The 18,157-nt window shown below is 36.0% G+C and overlaps 1 pseudogene; it reads right to left on the reverse strand.

Annotated features, from left to right (window-relative positions):
* LOC109107685 overlaps window positions 1-18,157 on the reverse strand; it is a 58,316-nt pseudogene that overhangs the window by 10,243 nt on the left and 29,916 nt on the right.

Genomic DNA, 18,157 nt, shown 5'->3' on the forward strand with positions numbered 1-18,157 from the left:
AACATCTCTCTGGTTCTGAGACTCTCTTCCTTTTCCTGTTACGGCTGACCCCTAGCGGTCGTAACAATGAGTTATATATTTATTCTGTGATATTTTAATGTTTTGTTTTTGTTTTGTTTTGTTTTTTGACCTAAAATGTGTCTTGTGTGTGTGTGTGTGCACTCATTCAGTTCTTTGTGGGAGTGAATGTTGTTATTTGCTCATTCAGTGGTTTGTACATGGGTTTATGTGTATTTCCCATTCATTTCCTATGGGTGCCCATTTTTGTCCACGAAGGACAAATTAAGGAGTTGTTGTTTTTTTGTGTTTTTGGGTTTTTTTGCCCAAATTTGTCCAGAAGGACGCTTGAGAGTTTAAAGGGTCTGAACTGAGGGTGAGAAGGCAGCAAACAAAACCACTTCTACAGAAAACACATCTGAGTTTTTACTTTTTACTCCAAACCTTACAGTTACTGAGATGTGATGAGACTCACCGTAGTTTCTTCAGTTTACAGCGTGGATCCTCCAGTAGAGCAGAGAGCAGCTTCACTCCTGAGTCTCCTGGTGTATTATGGCTCAGATTCAGTTCTGTCAGGTGTGAGGGGTTTGATCTCAGAGCTGAAATCAGAGCAGCACAGCCTTTCTGTGTAATATAACACCAGGAGAGACTGCAGAGAATATACAGAAGATTAAAAATTAGTTATTAGAGCTTGACTCATGTGTCCAATATAACTGCTGAAAAACACAGATGTAATACATATTATAGATATCAATTATTAAACCAGAGAGTGACTCAGAGTCAAGTCCCATTTTAATAGACTTCAGACTCAAACTGAAATTACTTCAGATTTCACTCAACAAACAGAACCCAAATATTCCCAAACTACTGGAGTCTTAACCTTAACTACTGAAGAAGATTTTGTATTTTATTTGTATTCAGTCTGCTTATAGTGGAGCTGTACAGACCGAGTACATTGTGATCATTTGTTTTCCTGATTTAATACTGAAAACAGAAAAAATAGAATTCTATATATATATATTTATATTTATATATATATATATATATATATATATATATATATATATATATATATATATATATATATATATATATATATATATATATATATATATATATACACACACACACACACACATAAAGAGTTTGCCTTGATTTTTCTCTTTTATTTTTCACGATAGAAAATGGTTAATATTTGATCTCCACATGTAGGTGGACATGAAACACATCTTTCTGCTGATTGGTCAACCAAAGATCAACTCGTGCTGTACAAACACTTGTTAATAAAGTTAGTCAAGATTACAATTAATGTCCAACTGGAGTCTCACTTGATGCCAAAATGAGTCCTTACTCCTGGGAAGTTGTGTAAACTGTTAGTGTTATATAGTTTGTTTTATTTATTTATTTATTTATTTTGCAACATTGATCAGATGATTTGAGGCTCAGTCTTATTGACCAGACAATAGTTTGCTAATTCAAGAAAGTACTGAATGTTGTCAAATTAAACATAGTTAATGTAATTGAAGATTTCTGCACATGTATATCTGATGTACAAACAAAGTGTCATGAAATTATAGAAGCTAACCTTATCCATGTTAATATATTTATATTTTTTTTAAAAAAAATTTCTGGAGAAAAAAAAAAAATGAGTAAAAAGGCAGAACCATAAATGTCTGTCACATGATTACATGCATCTGTTGTTCCTCGAGTGGCACTAACTAAAGATCTTTTACTTTTTCCTCAGATTTACTAAGAAACATTTTGTCTAATAATTTAATTGATTTGGATTATTATATTTATTAATTATTAAATTGAAATTGAATTATTTTCATTTATTTCAACAAACCTGAACGCAACTTTTAAGTGATTGATGATGATCCCAATCCAATATTTGTAAAATCAGAGTCACAACCCTGTTCCTGAAGGCACCTCAACTTTGCACAGTTTGGATGAATCTCTCTTATCAAACACACTTGATTCAACTCATCAGATCATTAGTAGAGCCATCTGTGATGTTAGCTGAGTGTGTCAAATAAAAAAGACCTCAAAATATACAGAAACAGTGTAGAGAAACACATGCCTACTGTATAAAATAAAGTCAATAAAACAAAGACACTGTAAAATACTCACTCAATCTTTCTAGATGCTTTGATCACTGGCAGCAGCCTCAGAAGACATTCTTCTGATCGATCATATTTCCACAGATTAAACTCATCCAGATCTTCTTCTGAGTTCAACAGCACAAACACCAGAGCCGACCACTGAGCAGCAGACAGAGAGACTCCAGAGAGACGACGGTCACCTGTTCTGCTCAGGTATGTTTGTACTTCCTGCTCTAGTGAACGATCATTCAGTTCATTCAGACAGTGGAACAGATTGATGGATTTCTCTGGAGAGGGATTCTCCCTGATCTTCTGTTTGATGTATGCAGCTGTTTCCTGATTGATATCAGAGCTGCTTACTGTCTTTCTCAGGAGGCCTTGTAAGAGAGTCTGATTAGACTCCAGTGAGAGACCGAGAAGGAACCGGAGGAAAAGATCCCAGCGTCCGTTCTCACTCTGTAAGGCCTTGTCCACTTCTCTCTTCAGTAAACTGCTCATTGGTGACCTGAACTCATTCATCAGTCCTGTGTTTGTTCAGAAAAGGACAGCAGCTTGAATAAAGCAGCAAGAAACTCCTGAACACTCAGATGAACAAAGCTGAAACACCTTCCCAGCTGCAGTCCAAACTCCTCTCTGAAGATCTGGGTACAAACCCCTGAGTACACAGACACTTCTCTGACATCAATGCCGCTCTCTTTCAGGTCCTCCTCATAGAAGATCAGGTTCCTTTTTTCCAGCTGTTCAAAAGCCAGTTTTCCTAGAGACAGAATAGTCTTTCTAGCCTGATCAGGATCGATTTCATATTTCCCATCATACTTCTGTGTCTTCAGTTTGGTCTGAAAGATCAGGAAGTGTGTGAACATCTGTGTGAGAGTCTTGGGAATCTCTGCACTCTCTGCTTTACCCATCATCCTCTCCAGAACAGCGGCTGAAATCCAGCAGAAGACTGGGATGTGACACATGATGAACAGACTTCTTGATGATCGGATGTGTGTGACGATTCTATCAGCCAGACTCGGATCATTAATTCTCTTCCTGAAATATTCCTCCTTCTGAGGGTCGTTGAATCCTCGTACCTCTGTGACCTGGTGGACACACTCAGGAGGGATCTGATTGGCTGCTGCTGGTCGAGAGGTGATCCAGAGGAGAGCAGAAGGAAGTAGGTTCCCCTTGATGAGGTTGGTCAGCAGCACATCCACTGAAGCTGATTCTGTCACATCAGACAAGCTCTGATTGTTTTTGAAATCTAGACATAGTCGACACTCATCCAGACCATCAAATATGAACATGACTTTGTAGTTCTCATAATCTGCTGACTTGAATTCTTTGGTTTCTGTGTGAAGGTGGTTTAGAAGATCCACAAGACTGAGATGTTTCTGTACCAAGTACAGCTCCCTGAAAGGAAGTGGAAATATGAAGTGAACGTCCTGATTGGCTTTTCCTTCAGTCCAGTCCAGAATGAACTTCTGCACAGAGACTGTTTTCCAATTCCAGCGACTCCTTTAGTCAGCACAGTTTCTGATGGGTTTGTCTCTTGTCCAGGTGAGGGTTTAAAATATGTCATGCAGTTGATTGGTGTCTCCTGTGTCTCTGGTCTCCTGGACACTGTCTCAATCTGTCTCACCTCATGTTCATTATTGACCTCTCCACTGCCTCCCTCTGTGATGTAGAGCTCTGTGTAGATCTCATTCAGACGTGTTGAGTCTCCATGATTGGACAGTCCTTCACTGATTCTCTGATATTTATCATGTAGTCTTATTTTTTTGTTGATACACAGGCATCAGTTCTGAGCAAAGGAAATAATTGTTGTTATTAGCAGAGCAATATGTTAGAAATGTATTTTAGGTTTGATATGTTAGATATTAGATTGTGTCGTGACATTCAGGAACATTAGTGAGTGAAGACAGAAGGTTAATAATAAAAACACAGGCTATAATCTGCTGATCCAGAGCTCTTACTGGTCTGTAGTGTGTCAGCGAGGTCTGTCTGGTTCATCTTCCTCAGGATGAGCAGTGTGATCTTCAGAAGCCCCTCTCTGACTCTGCTATGACCCTCATCATCATAACGGTCTCTTTCAGAGCATTCTGGGTAATCTGGACTCAGTAGTCTCTTAAAACTTTTTAACTCAGAGATGATTTTGTGCTCAAGCTCCTGAAATCATAGTAAATATTCAAACAATAAACCTGCATTCAGTCACAGAGAAGGTGAACCAAAGGATCAATACACAAGAGTTAAAGCATGAATACTAATAAACATCACTGAATTATATCAGACCTGCTAATAACTTCCACTGTATGCTCAAACATCAGCGTCTACAGATACTGAGGTTAAAAGAGAGAGTTTGACTGGATTGGCTGTTTTGTTAGATTGATGTTCATCTTTTTGCAGCAGTCAGGTTACATATGGATTCATCTTCTCTACTTTAGTGGACACTGATCTGCTTTATAGTGGCCTACAACGTATCTTACGTGTGTGTAGGAAAGTAAATATGATTATTACAGAGAGGATTTCACAGATTTATCCATTTTTTAACACTTTTACCCAGAGGGTTATTGTGTTGACACACACACACACACACACACACACACATACACTCACACACACACACACACACAAAACCAACCTTGAAAATGGAGTCTAAGTTCTTCTTTGCTGTATGTGATTGCAGTCCTTTATGTTTTTGACTGTAGTTAAACAAATATTGAATATTTTTGTAAACATGTAATGTATTTAATACACATCAGTAAATTAATGAATATCATAAATATCATATATATTTCTTATACTGTAAAAAAAAAAAAAAAAAAACACCTCAGATCAGCAGATGTGTCTCCCGAACTGAAATTAATTATATGATCCATTGACGCGTCACTCTTCATGGACACACAGCTGGGTTCAGGAGATTCATTCTGCCACAGACTGAAATATAACAGCAGTACAAACTGTTTCTGAAAATCTCACTCTGCTCTGACAGAAACACCTTCACCGTTTCAACCTCCCTTTAATGTCTCATCTTTCACTTGACGAGTCTGTTGTGACTTGAGAGTTAAAAGATTAAAGTATTATTTTTCTATGAATAAAAGGAATCTGCCCCATGTGCTCTTTTCATTCATATATTATAGAATAAAACAGACCAATACACACATATAGATAAAGACACAGAAACATCCAGCAGCAACAGAGACACCTGGTGACAATATCCATAACACACTACACCTACAGTATATATGACACTCATAATATCTCACCTGGACTCAACAGAAGAGTCTAAAAATGTGAAACATTTCAGGTTTTCTCACCTCTTGACTGTCTTTATCTGTGTGTCATGTTTTTCAGAGAGATTCATTCTGGAGGCCATGGTTTCATCTAAAAGCAGATCCAGATGTTGATCACAGAGTCAGTTATGAATCATCTCAGTTAATTTTCTCAAATCCACCTCTGTCTCAACAGTCAGTCCACAGCAGTGACCTGCACACATGAAAAACTATTTCATCCTGACATTATTTACACAGAATCAGATTATTCACAAACAGCAAAACAAATTCAGACAAGCACTGTGTTAAAATGAAAGTAAAAGTGTAATCTGACGATTTACAGACTCTGTGTTTTATCTCCTAATGTCATTTAAACTACTTTATAAATATCTGACACTGCTTATTGTTGTACTTCACTTTAAACCAGTCAGGATTGATTTTGTCTATCAAAGATGATTGTTAAATCGTGATACTCACTGTGTTTTTCTCTCTTAATGTAGTTTACTTCCTCATACGACAAAACATACTGCTGCAATAGTTTCACTTTCATGAGTCACCTGACGAGGAGGAGTTTAAGTGTCCAAAACAAACAATAAAGTGTTTAAAATCTTCACTTAGAATTGAATTTCATTCTTTAATATTCAAAGTTAAAACCCATGAATGTATTTTCCTCACAGATGTACTCTGAGTGTTGTTTAACTGAATATATAACAAATCAATCAATCTGTATCAAATCAGACTTCCTCCCTCTACAGGATACGAGTGAAATAGTTTAACAGTGTCAACCCAGACGCCATTTTTGCTTTTCTAACGGGTACCCCACCCGGTCTGTGTCTTTTTTTACCGTGGGGAACACAGAATGTGGTTTCTACCAAAAGGGACTATAAAATGTTAAAACCAACAGCCTTGTGCATAGAGTGTGGTTGTGCTTCATGTGATCCTCGAAAGAGTCCCAGCTCTAGGTCCTTTCTGACGCCGTCCCCTCCACTCTCTGTATAAACAAAAACACCAAAAATAAATCCTCATAAAATATCAACTTTGATATTGTGAAATATATTTAACTGAAAACTGAATACAAAATAAATCACACAATACACACAGAAAAATGATGGGTTAAAAATAACCCAACTTGGGTTGTTTTATACCCCAACCGCTGGATCACCAGACCAACGGTAGTTAATTTGACCCAGCAAGATGGGTTGGTCATTTTTAACCCAACAGATGAGTTAAATATTGTACCCAAATTCTGGGTCAAATTAAATACAATTCTGGGTTGATTCAACTACATATTAAGATGGTAGAATTAACCCATATGCCAGATTAAGTCTAACACATTACACTACAATTTAAGAAAATAAATTGCAATAGACTACCCATATAAAACTGTGAAACTACAAACCTAGAACAGAATACATGCTAGATTTATGCATATATTATGCAATAAACACTTAATACAAGAACAAAACAATGAAATCTTTGAAAAAATGTATTATATTAATATCGACAATACAGTGGAACTGGTGCAGTTCACTCAGGTTGGAAAACATTCAGAGCAAAAGAACAATTTCGATTGAACACTCTAAAAAATCAACAGTCAAACATACAGCAGCTCATAGTGAACAAATTCAAATTCCTAAATGCTGCTTTTAAGAGCCATTAGCTCTACTTGCAAGCAAGTATTCTAGTTTGAATAAACTCAACCATTTTAGACTCCCCTCCTGGGATTTCATACATCACATTCTGTATGAATTCCCACACGTTCACACTGCTTTGGCTATTCAATGTCAAAGACAAAGAATGCCTTGAAGCAGACATCAATGGCCTGAAGCAGAGTTTCTTGTTCCAGGGCCTGTCCAGCTTTTATGACGAAGGCCTGAAATGCACTCTGATCATTTCCCAGTGTCAGGATGTGGGGGCAAGGCTTGCATGCCTTGGCCTCATGGAGGTACTCCACCATGTTTATTCCAGGCTAAAAAAGAAAATACAAGAGAGCCAAAGTGCCAGTGAGTAAGGACCAAATGTCTACCGACTATTATAGTAGAATTAAAATATAGTCATTGTGAGGACCATTTTCCTGGTCCTCACTAGAGAAATTATTGTATTATGATAAAGTCTAGTTAGCTTTACAATTTAGAAAAGATTCAGTGCATTTCTACTTCAAAAAGTTGAACTGTAATAGTCTACATTTCATTGCACATAACGAAATATTCCAAACCTTTTTTGACTAAGTCTTAGAGCATATAGCTCACATTACAGAAAACAATTGAAAAAAGGATTCAGAGCTCAATTGACCTAAAAAGCCATAAATTGATTGATGATCTAACATTACAATAAACATGCTCAGAAAATGACTATCCTATCTGGGTGATAGGCAGCAGGGTTAGGCAGTCAGATAGGTGGGCCGCAAATGCTTTGTGGATTTAGAAGACTTCTTTAGAGTCAACCTCATGGAGTCAGGTCCAAATGGGTTAAAATACAAAAGTGTCAACCTCCCTAAATATGTTAATTTCTGCACTCAATACTTTGTTGGTGCATGTTTTAGAACAAATGACTGCATCAGTGTGGTGTGGTACAGAGGTAATCAGCCTGTGGCAGTAATGAGGTGTTCTAGGATGCTTTGATAGTGACCGACGAGTTGTAGGCATGTAGAACAGCTAATACTGTCAGGCTATATTTGATACCTGTCCCCAAAAGTATAGTAAAACAAACCTGGATATGCATGTGTGCGTGCACAGTCTTGAGCTCAGATATGTTGATAAAATGAATAAAGTTTCCCCTTTAGATGTGCTTGAGGACTTAAAGGCTTATGGTCGATGAAGGCCAAGCTGCATTCCTGAATGGTGTGGCGAACTACTTTCACACCGCGGCCACCGCCAACTTTCTAAGTTGTAGGTGAAAGCAAGGCTGGCAACTGTCTCAGGGCGAGTTCCCCAACACCATCTGTAGGAAGACACAGGTATCAATACGATGTGAAATAGCATACCTGTGATTTCACAATACCTCCAATTTCATCACATAAAATTGCATAAACATCCTGCATATTCCATCGCATTCCCTGCATTTACAAGATCTGCTGACAAGAATATATTACCTGGTGTTAATCCATCCAGGGGCAAAGTCAGCATCCCCTCCTGTTTTAGGATCAACTGGTTGATGGTAGCCTCATCTAAAAGAAAACTCTCTTCATCAATCCCCTCCTCTGAAAGACAAAAAAAGAAAACACAAAGACATTTTTTTACAACAGAGGAGTACAAAACAAAAATGTATGGGTAATTCAATGAAAGATATAGTAATAAACATGCATATTCCATCATTTGTTATTACAAAATAGAATGACGCACTGAAAGCCTACAAAAGACATGTGCCCTATGGAAGCTATTGAAAAAAAGAGGAAATTATATTTCATAAGAATTCATGTCTGAAAAGGGCTTGAGTAGTAGTGCAGACTTGATATGCGGTGCATGGGAAAAATATTTCTTACCTTTAAATCTTTCGACAAGGTCTGTCAGTGTTAATGACAAAGCTGTCCATTGATCTGAAACAAACACAAAAAGAGCTTAAGCAAAAATACAATTGCTATTGTATTAACTATTCATATGTCACCATGCAAAAGCAATGCAGACACAGAAATGTAAAACAACGTGAAGATACCAGCCATTTTATTTAGCATCACTAATATATAGAGAAAACAATCCTCCCTCTCTCTATACAATTCATATGACAAATTGCATACATGTAAACTCTGTTTTTGCTGCACAAGAATATTTGTGGCTGCTCACAGCATAGCCTTCAGGGCACATAAATATTAATATATTATATATTTCACAAACCCACAGAACAACCCCAGAAGGCGTTGGACAGATCAGACAGTTCTGCAAAATAAGTGCACCCGATCTTTATATGTATACATAACTTAATAAACCAAACACAAATTTGAAGTAAACTCATAATGAACACTATAACCTGTAACTGGAGTCTATTTGAATCGATTTAAACGCATTTCATAATCACCTCGTGTTACAGCGTTCACAAAATGGCGGACAGTCTGCATATCAACATATTCACAACCCCGAACGTCATTAAGTTATCCAAAATATCAGCGGTATGAACATATACATTTGCATTACAGATCTCGTGTACATATTATCAAGTTGTTGTAACAATAATACCTGCAAAATAACAGGAAAAATCCGTGTCACGTCGCACCAGTTGCTCAGCAGATGTAAGGGCGCGGGCGCGCACCATAGACTGTATGCGCCTATATCAGATGGTGCGTTCAAGTCCTCCTGGGAATTTCATACGTACGAGGAGGGAAGTCGTGCTGACGACGTGAGGTGCGTTCAAGTCAGTTTCGTCGGAGCAAGATGGCGCTGTACCTTCTTTTAATGAATAGCAAGAAATTACAGCAAGGTTTAATAACTCTGCTATTAGAAAAATGCTAAACGGAGACATAAAAAAAATGTTAAAGCCATGTGCAATGTTGCGAATCAAACCATTTCTCGTCTAAAGGTGCACAAATGTTAGGATTTTTAGTTGTAATTCATTAACTTGCTGCTTATAACAAGATTAATTATGATCATGATAAATGACAGTTTATAGACTAGTAAACATTGAAATTCAATTAAAATTTACCGTCAACTACAGACGTTGCATCCATTGATTCCGCGATGTTAATCACTGACACGCCCCCAACTCATACAGATCGGGGCTTAAAGAAAATCCCGAGCTCCCCACTGGTATTTACGATATTGTGGTGGCGTTCATGTGCATTCAACTCGTAAATACGATCGATACGAGATGACTTGAACGCACCAAGAGTCCTCCTTTCAGTTTTCAAAATAAGAGTCCTGGTTTCTCACCACAACAGACTATTCTAACCTTTACTGATTTACTTTCAAGTCCCAAATCTCTTACATTTCACATGAATAAAAAGAAACTTTTGCTTAAAGTATAAAACCTTTACACAAAATGTGCACATACTTTGGGGGTGTCACATCAACCCTTCATTTAAGTGGCCATGGGCATTAGGAACTTGTTTAATTAATTCATTAATATAATTCAGACCAAACGGATAAGCTGTAGGCTATCCGTGCTTCTATGGTAATGGCTAACGTTAGCTACATCGTTAGCCAAACCAACCAACTAGCCTCAACAATATAAAGATACTACTTTAATAGGTAATGCAACACAGACAGAGTGAATTAGACATGTAGTGTACACATACCTTTTATTATGTATTAGCCTCGCTGGATGAGCAATCAGGTTCTCTGCTGTGACGAGCGCTCGGTGTGTGGACTCTGGTGATGATGTGATGATGAGGTTCGAAGCACAAACAACCCACGTGCTGGGTCAACCGATATAAACTGGGTTGATGGATTTTGACTCAACGCATGAGTTGCACAAAATAACCCAAATTCCATATAAATAACCCATAATGGGTAAAGCATTTCATAACCCAGCGGTTGGGTAGATTAAATAACCCAGCATTTTTTAGTATGTATTTTCACTTTACAGTTCAGTAACAGTGGGGTTGGAAACAAAGTGCACAACACTATTCATTAAACACTTATTTAATGTATTCAGATGAAAGATTAGTACAATATTAACAAATTATTCACAAGCACTGTTTTCAGAACCCCCCGTTACTCTGTTTTAATCAGAACACTAGAAATACAAGTAAAATCAAATGAAATACATTTTTATTAAACTAAGTAAAATCACAACCTATCACAAAAGGTCAATGAATCTCTAGCAGAAGTGACAGTGCAATGCAGCAGATGAACAATTTCTTAGCAATGTGCCAGTAATAAGCTGGATCCATGATGACTCTACAAGGGGAAAGAAGAAATGGTTTACTGAGAAGTTCTTAAAAAGCAGGGTTTCATTTTATAGCATTTCTTTAAACCAGTGGTTCTCAAACTTTTTATACCAAGTACAACTTCAGAAAATATTTGTCTCTCTAAGTTCCACCATAATGACCAACATTAAATTTCAGCAGCGTAGTAGTCCTAACTATTCAGCTACAGCTCTGCAGTTCAAACATGAGCCAGTTTTATTCCTAATAAGAATATTTATTGTTGTCAGACACTTTAACATTGTAAACACACAGTTTGAACATTAACACTGCGCTGTGCTTACATACAGGTGAATGAAAACTTAAAGTTTAAATTAAAATGTGTTATAACAAAAGTTACATAACTGTACTGTACTTAAATGTAAAAAAAAAAACCTTACTCAAAGATTAAATTAAAATGTATTAACATTAATATTTAATTTAGTATTCCCTGCGTAATCACTATGTTAGAGGGGCCTGACACTTTGAGAACCACTGCTTTAAACAATCCTAATTCAATTTTACATTTATTTTCATTAATTCATTTAAATTTGTTAACTTACTCATAAGGCCCTTAATGGTTTAGCTCCTGCGTACCTAACTAGTCTTCTACCACGCTACAATCCATCACGCTCCCTAAGGTCACAAAACGCTGGACTTTTGATAGTACCTAGGATAGCAAAGTCCACTAAAGGAGGTAGAGCTTTTTCACATTTGGCTCCCAAACTCTGGAATAGCCTTCCTGATAATGTTCGGGGTTCAGACACACTTCCTCTGTTTAAATCTAGATTAAAAACACACCTCTTTGGCCAAGCATTCAAATAATGCATCTCATAATTTTGGACTGCAGTTATATCAGATCAAATGCGCATTATTATTCTTTAGCTTGGGTTAAATTAATTAATTTTACTTGGCTTGAACAGCAGCTACGCTAATTATGTCTCTATTTGTTTCTCTGTTTAGGATTTACACAAGCTCCAGTCTGGATCCAGAACACCTGAGAAGAGATGATGCAACCCCTCAGAGGACCTCAGATGATGCTAACCCAGAGACAACATACAGAACTACCACATTTTGCTGTAAGTTTGATTGCATAATTGCTGTTAATAGTGTTAATCATCTGTTTGTTTACTATTTTTCAAAAATAATAAAGATAGCGATTTTCTTACCTCATTTTGCCAGTATGTTTGTATGGAAGGCATTTTCTGCCAAATTTAAATAAATAAATTAAATTATTAAAATGAAAATTAAAACCAGATAAACGATTTCATTACAGAAAACTGTACGCAAAATATGCAAAATATGTACAAAATTGAGAATGAAATTAAACGATTTCATTTTCACGGTGACATCCCTGTCAAATTGAAAAATAAAATGCAATTGATGATTTCACATTTCATTTACAATACAGTCTCGAGGCAAGACAGCCAATATTAAAATGAAAAGCCAAACGTGAAAAAGAAACTACAAATACAGTTTTTACAAAGCTCTTCATTAACGCTCACGCAGTAATAGTGGCACAATTCAAATTTAAATGTACATTTTACTTGTCATTTTAATTCCTCTTTTATTTCACAGTTTTCATTTTCAAAGACAACCTGCATGCAAATTCTATGTTAATGAGTTAACATCGACAATTCAGCAAAGTTTTTTTTTCTTTTCATGTAAACATATTTATTATTTTCTCTATTTGTAATGTAATGGTCCAGACTGGTTTAAGTGGTTGAGCTGGACCAACAGACAACCAGGACTGTCTCCCAAAAAACACAGAGAATGTATCCAAACTCAGGGTACAGAATAATTCATGCTCATAGCTTTTTTCACTACTTTTGTTCAATATAACTGAACATTTTATTAATTTGTTTTAATAATCAGGCAAAATCAAAGGCGTCCTTCATTCTGAACATCCTCTTTCAATATTTTCTCCTGATATGGTTACACCACAGGGGTTACAGGTTCACAGAAGGCTACTATCTTCTATCATTTCATCTAGGGTTTCTGATCTGTGTTCAACTAGAAGTGATGCAGAACTTGACCGCAGCATTGAGGAAACACAGAGAATGTGTCCAAACTCAGGGTACAGAATAATTCATGCTCATCTTCAAGCAAGAGGTCTGCATGTTCAAAGCAAGTCCAGCACGCTGAGCTTAATATTTTTATCATTCACATTTAAGAGAATAGTATCAGTATTTGGTGTTGAAAAATACATGTTCTTTTCAGCTGGCTATTTTGTCATTTAGTATTTGCTGTTGAGATGATATTTTTACAATTACATGTACATTTAACTTTAATGCTTTTCTATACAATATAAAGGATGCTGAATTTAACTTGCGTTACAGGTCTACTTGAAATATCTTTACTAAGTTGATTTAACTGATGAAACTCATCAGGTACTTGTGTTACAATGAAAACTGTAAGAATCAGAATGTAAGCAATGGTGTTTACTCTCTATAGTTAATAACATCATTCGGTTTAATAAGGATTTTTTTTCATTCACTTTTTCTATAGAAGGGGTGTACAACAACATTTTATTTCTCATTCTACATAGAATTTTTAGGGGTACAAAGTTCAGTTTTTGAAAGACTGTAAAATAAATTACTGTATCACAAACACATCATATCCATTAGCAGGCACTGAAAAACTAAACTGAGTATTACTGCAGACTTCATAAACAAAAAAAAATTGTAAAAATTGTTGTAATGTGACTAAAATCTATCTTCCCTGAGGCACACATTACTTGCCTCATATTTTTGCAAGATATATTTGTATGATGGGACAAACAAGTCCTAGTAACCTTTTTTAGTCTACATGGAAGACCAAGACCCAGTATCATTGATTTATAATGGTTTCTTTTGCTTTTGATGCGACGCACTGCTCATATGCATGAAAATTGTTTTGATGGCTCCATTAAATTATGGAGAATGTCTGTTTAATTAATCATATTGATCTACTGTCACACAGATTTTAAATATAATGGCTAGTATTAACTGTAATTGGCAATTTCAGGTGATGTGAACATTACATGTCCACATATTTCAAATCTGATGTTTGGGCAATGTGCATTGTTGTAGTTAAGAACCTGCAGCTTTTTGATACTGAACTTGTTTTTCCAATATTCTTGTGTATTCTGTAGATGGAGATTGGTGCTTCATGGTGGAATCGATTATGTTGTCTCCATGCTTCGTACCCCAAATACACGGGTGGCCTGTTAACTAAATGTCGGAGAGGCCCGAATGTTTGTGCATTTGGCGCGGTTTTTGTAAAGCTGTGTTGGCAGAATGGTCAATAATAAATATTAAGCGAAAGACTTAAATATGTATTGCACTTTGAACATGAACCCATTAACGTTACCGTCCTTTTACAATTACTATGGAATGTTTCTTTTTCAACAACGTGAACGTAACGTAATCGACCTTGTGCTCCATTTAGTGCTACCTGACTAACTTAGTCACTGACTATTTAAAATGTACATTTTTACTGTTATACACTGTTATTTGTTTTCTCATTGTGCGGTATATATACGGATATTTTTTCCCCTTTTTATTTAGATGATGTATTTCGAGGAACAAATTACAGTTAATCTAACAATTTTACACTGAGTGCTGGCAACTGTCTTCATAGACGGAAAGGAAACATGGAGAAAACTATTCACAGTTGGAAGTGTCAGAGAACTGATAGCCTCAGCTAAAACTGAGCTATCTCAACGAGTATCTCTTGATCGAATACTGAGATTTGACACAGATTTTCAAGAATTCATTGACACTGATTTGAATGCAGGAGTGCGGGAGCTTGACAAGTTTCAAATATATTATATTGCAAGCAACAACCAGGACTCATCAGAAGGAAGTGTTCAACCATTACAGGTAAACCAATGATGTCTTTCACTCTTTATATTACTAGTGGTCAAAGTAAACATTTAAATAAATAAAATGTTTTTGTCATTTCTTAGTGTCATCCAACAGATGCAACTCAGACTGGCACCACACCTAGCTTGCGGACACTGCTTGAAGAAAAAGCCCCTACAATCCTGAGAGAACATGAAGAGACAAAGACGCTGTCTATTTCTTCAAGAAAGTTTCTTGTTAAAGCTGCTGTCAGTGACCTCGTAGAGAAACATGGACTGTGAGTATATGTGGTTGTTTAGCAGATGTAAGGTGTATTTGTTTGCAAATTAAAGTAAATAACATTATATTTAAATAAGTTATACATTTAAATAAATAATAATTTTAATAAAACATTTATAAATAATTCCGTTAATTCAATAAATAAATGTAACAGTCTAAAGTACCAGTGTTAAGTCGGTTTTTTTTATTTTTATGTTTGTCAATGTTTGTGTTAGAGCCATTTCTGCAACTGTATTCTTTTATTGACATTATTACAGACTGTGCTGCTGCTTTTGCTGCCCGCATGTATGCCTCTGCTAATGTAACTTACACTGAAGTTCAAAAAAGTATAACCTGCACAAAAGAAGTCATTGATCGTGCCTTAGGTCACTTTCAAGAAAAGACTAATACTTTACTAAAGAACTTGGAAGTTCCGGTAGATAGTACTGAAGTTCAAACACTTATGAAAGATTTTGAGAGTACTAGAAACATGTTTAGTGACATAGATACACCATTTAAACTAACTAAGTACTTTTCTGACAATTTTTCCTTTGAGAAGCCAGCAGAAGTGTTTCTTGGTCACAGATTAGATAGTGTTAGAAAGAATGGGAAAAAAAGCCAGGTGTTAGTGCCTGTCACATGTCAGTACATCTCAATAATTAACACAATTAAATTTCTATTTAGCTGTGACAAAATGCAAAATATGTATATGCAGTCTTGTGGTGGACAGGGAAAAATGCATGATTATTGTGATGATGCTCATTATTCTAAACATCCTCTTTACCGAAACCATTCCAATGCATTACAAATTCAGTTATACTTCGATGATTTCGAAACAACAAATCCTCTTGGATCTAAAACAAAGATTCATAAAATGGGGGCCGTTTACTTTGCGTTACGAAATGTGCCTTCAGAGAACAATTCTGTACTTTCCAATATTCATTTATGTCTTTTATTTAATTCTGTTGATAAAGACATTTATGGTTTTGAAAGAATTCTGGAACCGCTTTTAACAGACTTGAAAGAAATTGAGCAGAATGGTATAGAGGTCAAAATACTTGACAAATATCAATTACTTTATGGAGCGCTTTGTTTGTTGACGGCAGACAATCTTGCCTGTCACTCTCTCTGTGGCTATGTGGAAAGTTTCTCTGCAAACAGATTTTGTCAATTTTGTTTAATTGACAAATCAAGTTCTCAGTATATTTTTGATGAAAATAACACCGAGAGACGTACAAGGGAAAACTATGCACACCATGTACAACTCAATGATGCAAGTGCAACTGGTGTCAAGCATAACTCATGCCTAAATAGCCTACAATATTTTCATGTCACTGAGAATATTGGAGTGGACATTATGCATGATGTGCTAGAAGGAGTCGCACCTCTCGAGGTCAAATTGATGCTGCGGCATTTCATTTATGAGGAGAAATTTTTTTCTCTGGATCTATTAAATGAAAGAATAGGAGCGTTTGACTATGGCTATGGAAATCAAAAAAATAAACCTAGTGTAATTGTCGATCTGAGGACATCTGAAAATGCAATTAAGCAGACTGCATCACAGATGTGGTGTTTACTACTGGTCTTGCCTTTTCTGTTAGGTGATTTAATTGATCCAAAGAGCCCACATTGGCATCTTTTCTGTTGTTGCGGGAAATATGTGACATAATTTTTTGCACCTGTTGTGTCAAAAGGGCTTGCTGCTTATCTTAAACAACTAATAATAGATCACCATACACAATTCAAGTCTCTTTATCCTGATAGGAATCTAATTCCTAAACATCATTACATGACACATTACCCGAGTATTATGACTTTATTTGGACCTCTTTCCAAGTTGTGGTGCATGAGGTTTGAAGCCAAACATCACCCTCTTAAGCGACAGGCCCAAGTAGTATGCAACTTTCGAAATATTTCAAAAACGCTGGCTCATAAACATCAGATTCAGCAAATGTACCACTGGAAATTGAGCTCACCACTCAATTTTGAAATGACTGTGCCAAATGCTTTCCCAGTTGTGATTGCATCTTTGTATAAGGGTGCCAAATTGCTTGACAAGCTTAAGACAGACTCTCATTTTGAGACTCTCACTTATACCAGTTCAATTCATGTGACTAATAATATCAGTTTTTTGGGAACAACATACCGGACAGGATGCGTTCTGACTTTAAAAGCAGATGAAATGGGAGAACCATTATTTGGTGAAGTCATACACATTATTCCCCAAAGTGAAAGAGAATGTGCACTTATGTTCTTGAGAGTTTTAAGAGTTAAATATTTTGATGAACACCTTTTTTCCTTCAATGTCATCAGAACCAAAGATTTTGACATGGCAAAGCTGCCTGGTGACTTAATAGATTACAGACCTTTAGATATTGTATCATTTTGTGATCAGCAATATGTAACTCCTAAATACAAAATTTTGTTTTAAACATGTTAGTGGTTGAAACTGTTGAACACAAAGTGTTTTGACCAGATTTGACAATGAATTGTTTTGTTAAGATGAGCACCTTATGTGCTTTGAATACAGTTTTCAGGTTCGTTAAAAGTTTTTTTCTGTATGAAAAAGAACATGTTGGTACACTTGAGAAAAAGTTCAGAAAATGTTGTAATTTGTATGTTGGAAACTGTTTCATACATATTTAACATTTTATTTGACTGTGCTTAACATATATGAGTTTTATAATATTTGATGAATGTTTTTTATAAAGTGAGTTTTTATAATGTATGATGAATGCATTGAAATGCTCATTTCACAAGTTTATAGACAGTATACTGTAGTAAAAACATTTGAATGCATGTTGAAAAAGAAAACAAATAAACAGTATATGAGCAGTGTCTAATGGTTTCTTGTGAGATTTCATAATA

Source organism: Cyprinus carpio, unplaced genomic scaffold (assembly GCF_018340385.1).
Source record: "Cyprinus carpio isolate SPL01 unplaced genomic scaffold, ASM1834038v1 S000006557, whole genome shotgun sequence".
Lineage (NCBI taxonomy): Eukaryota > Metazoa > Chordata > Actinopteri > Cypriniformes > Cyprinidae > Cyprinus > Cyprinus carpio.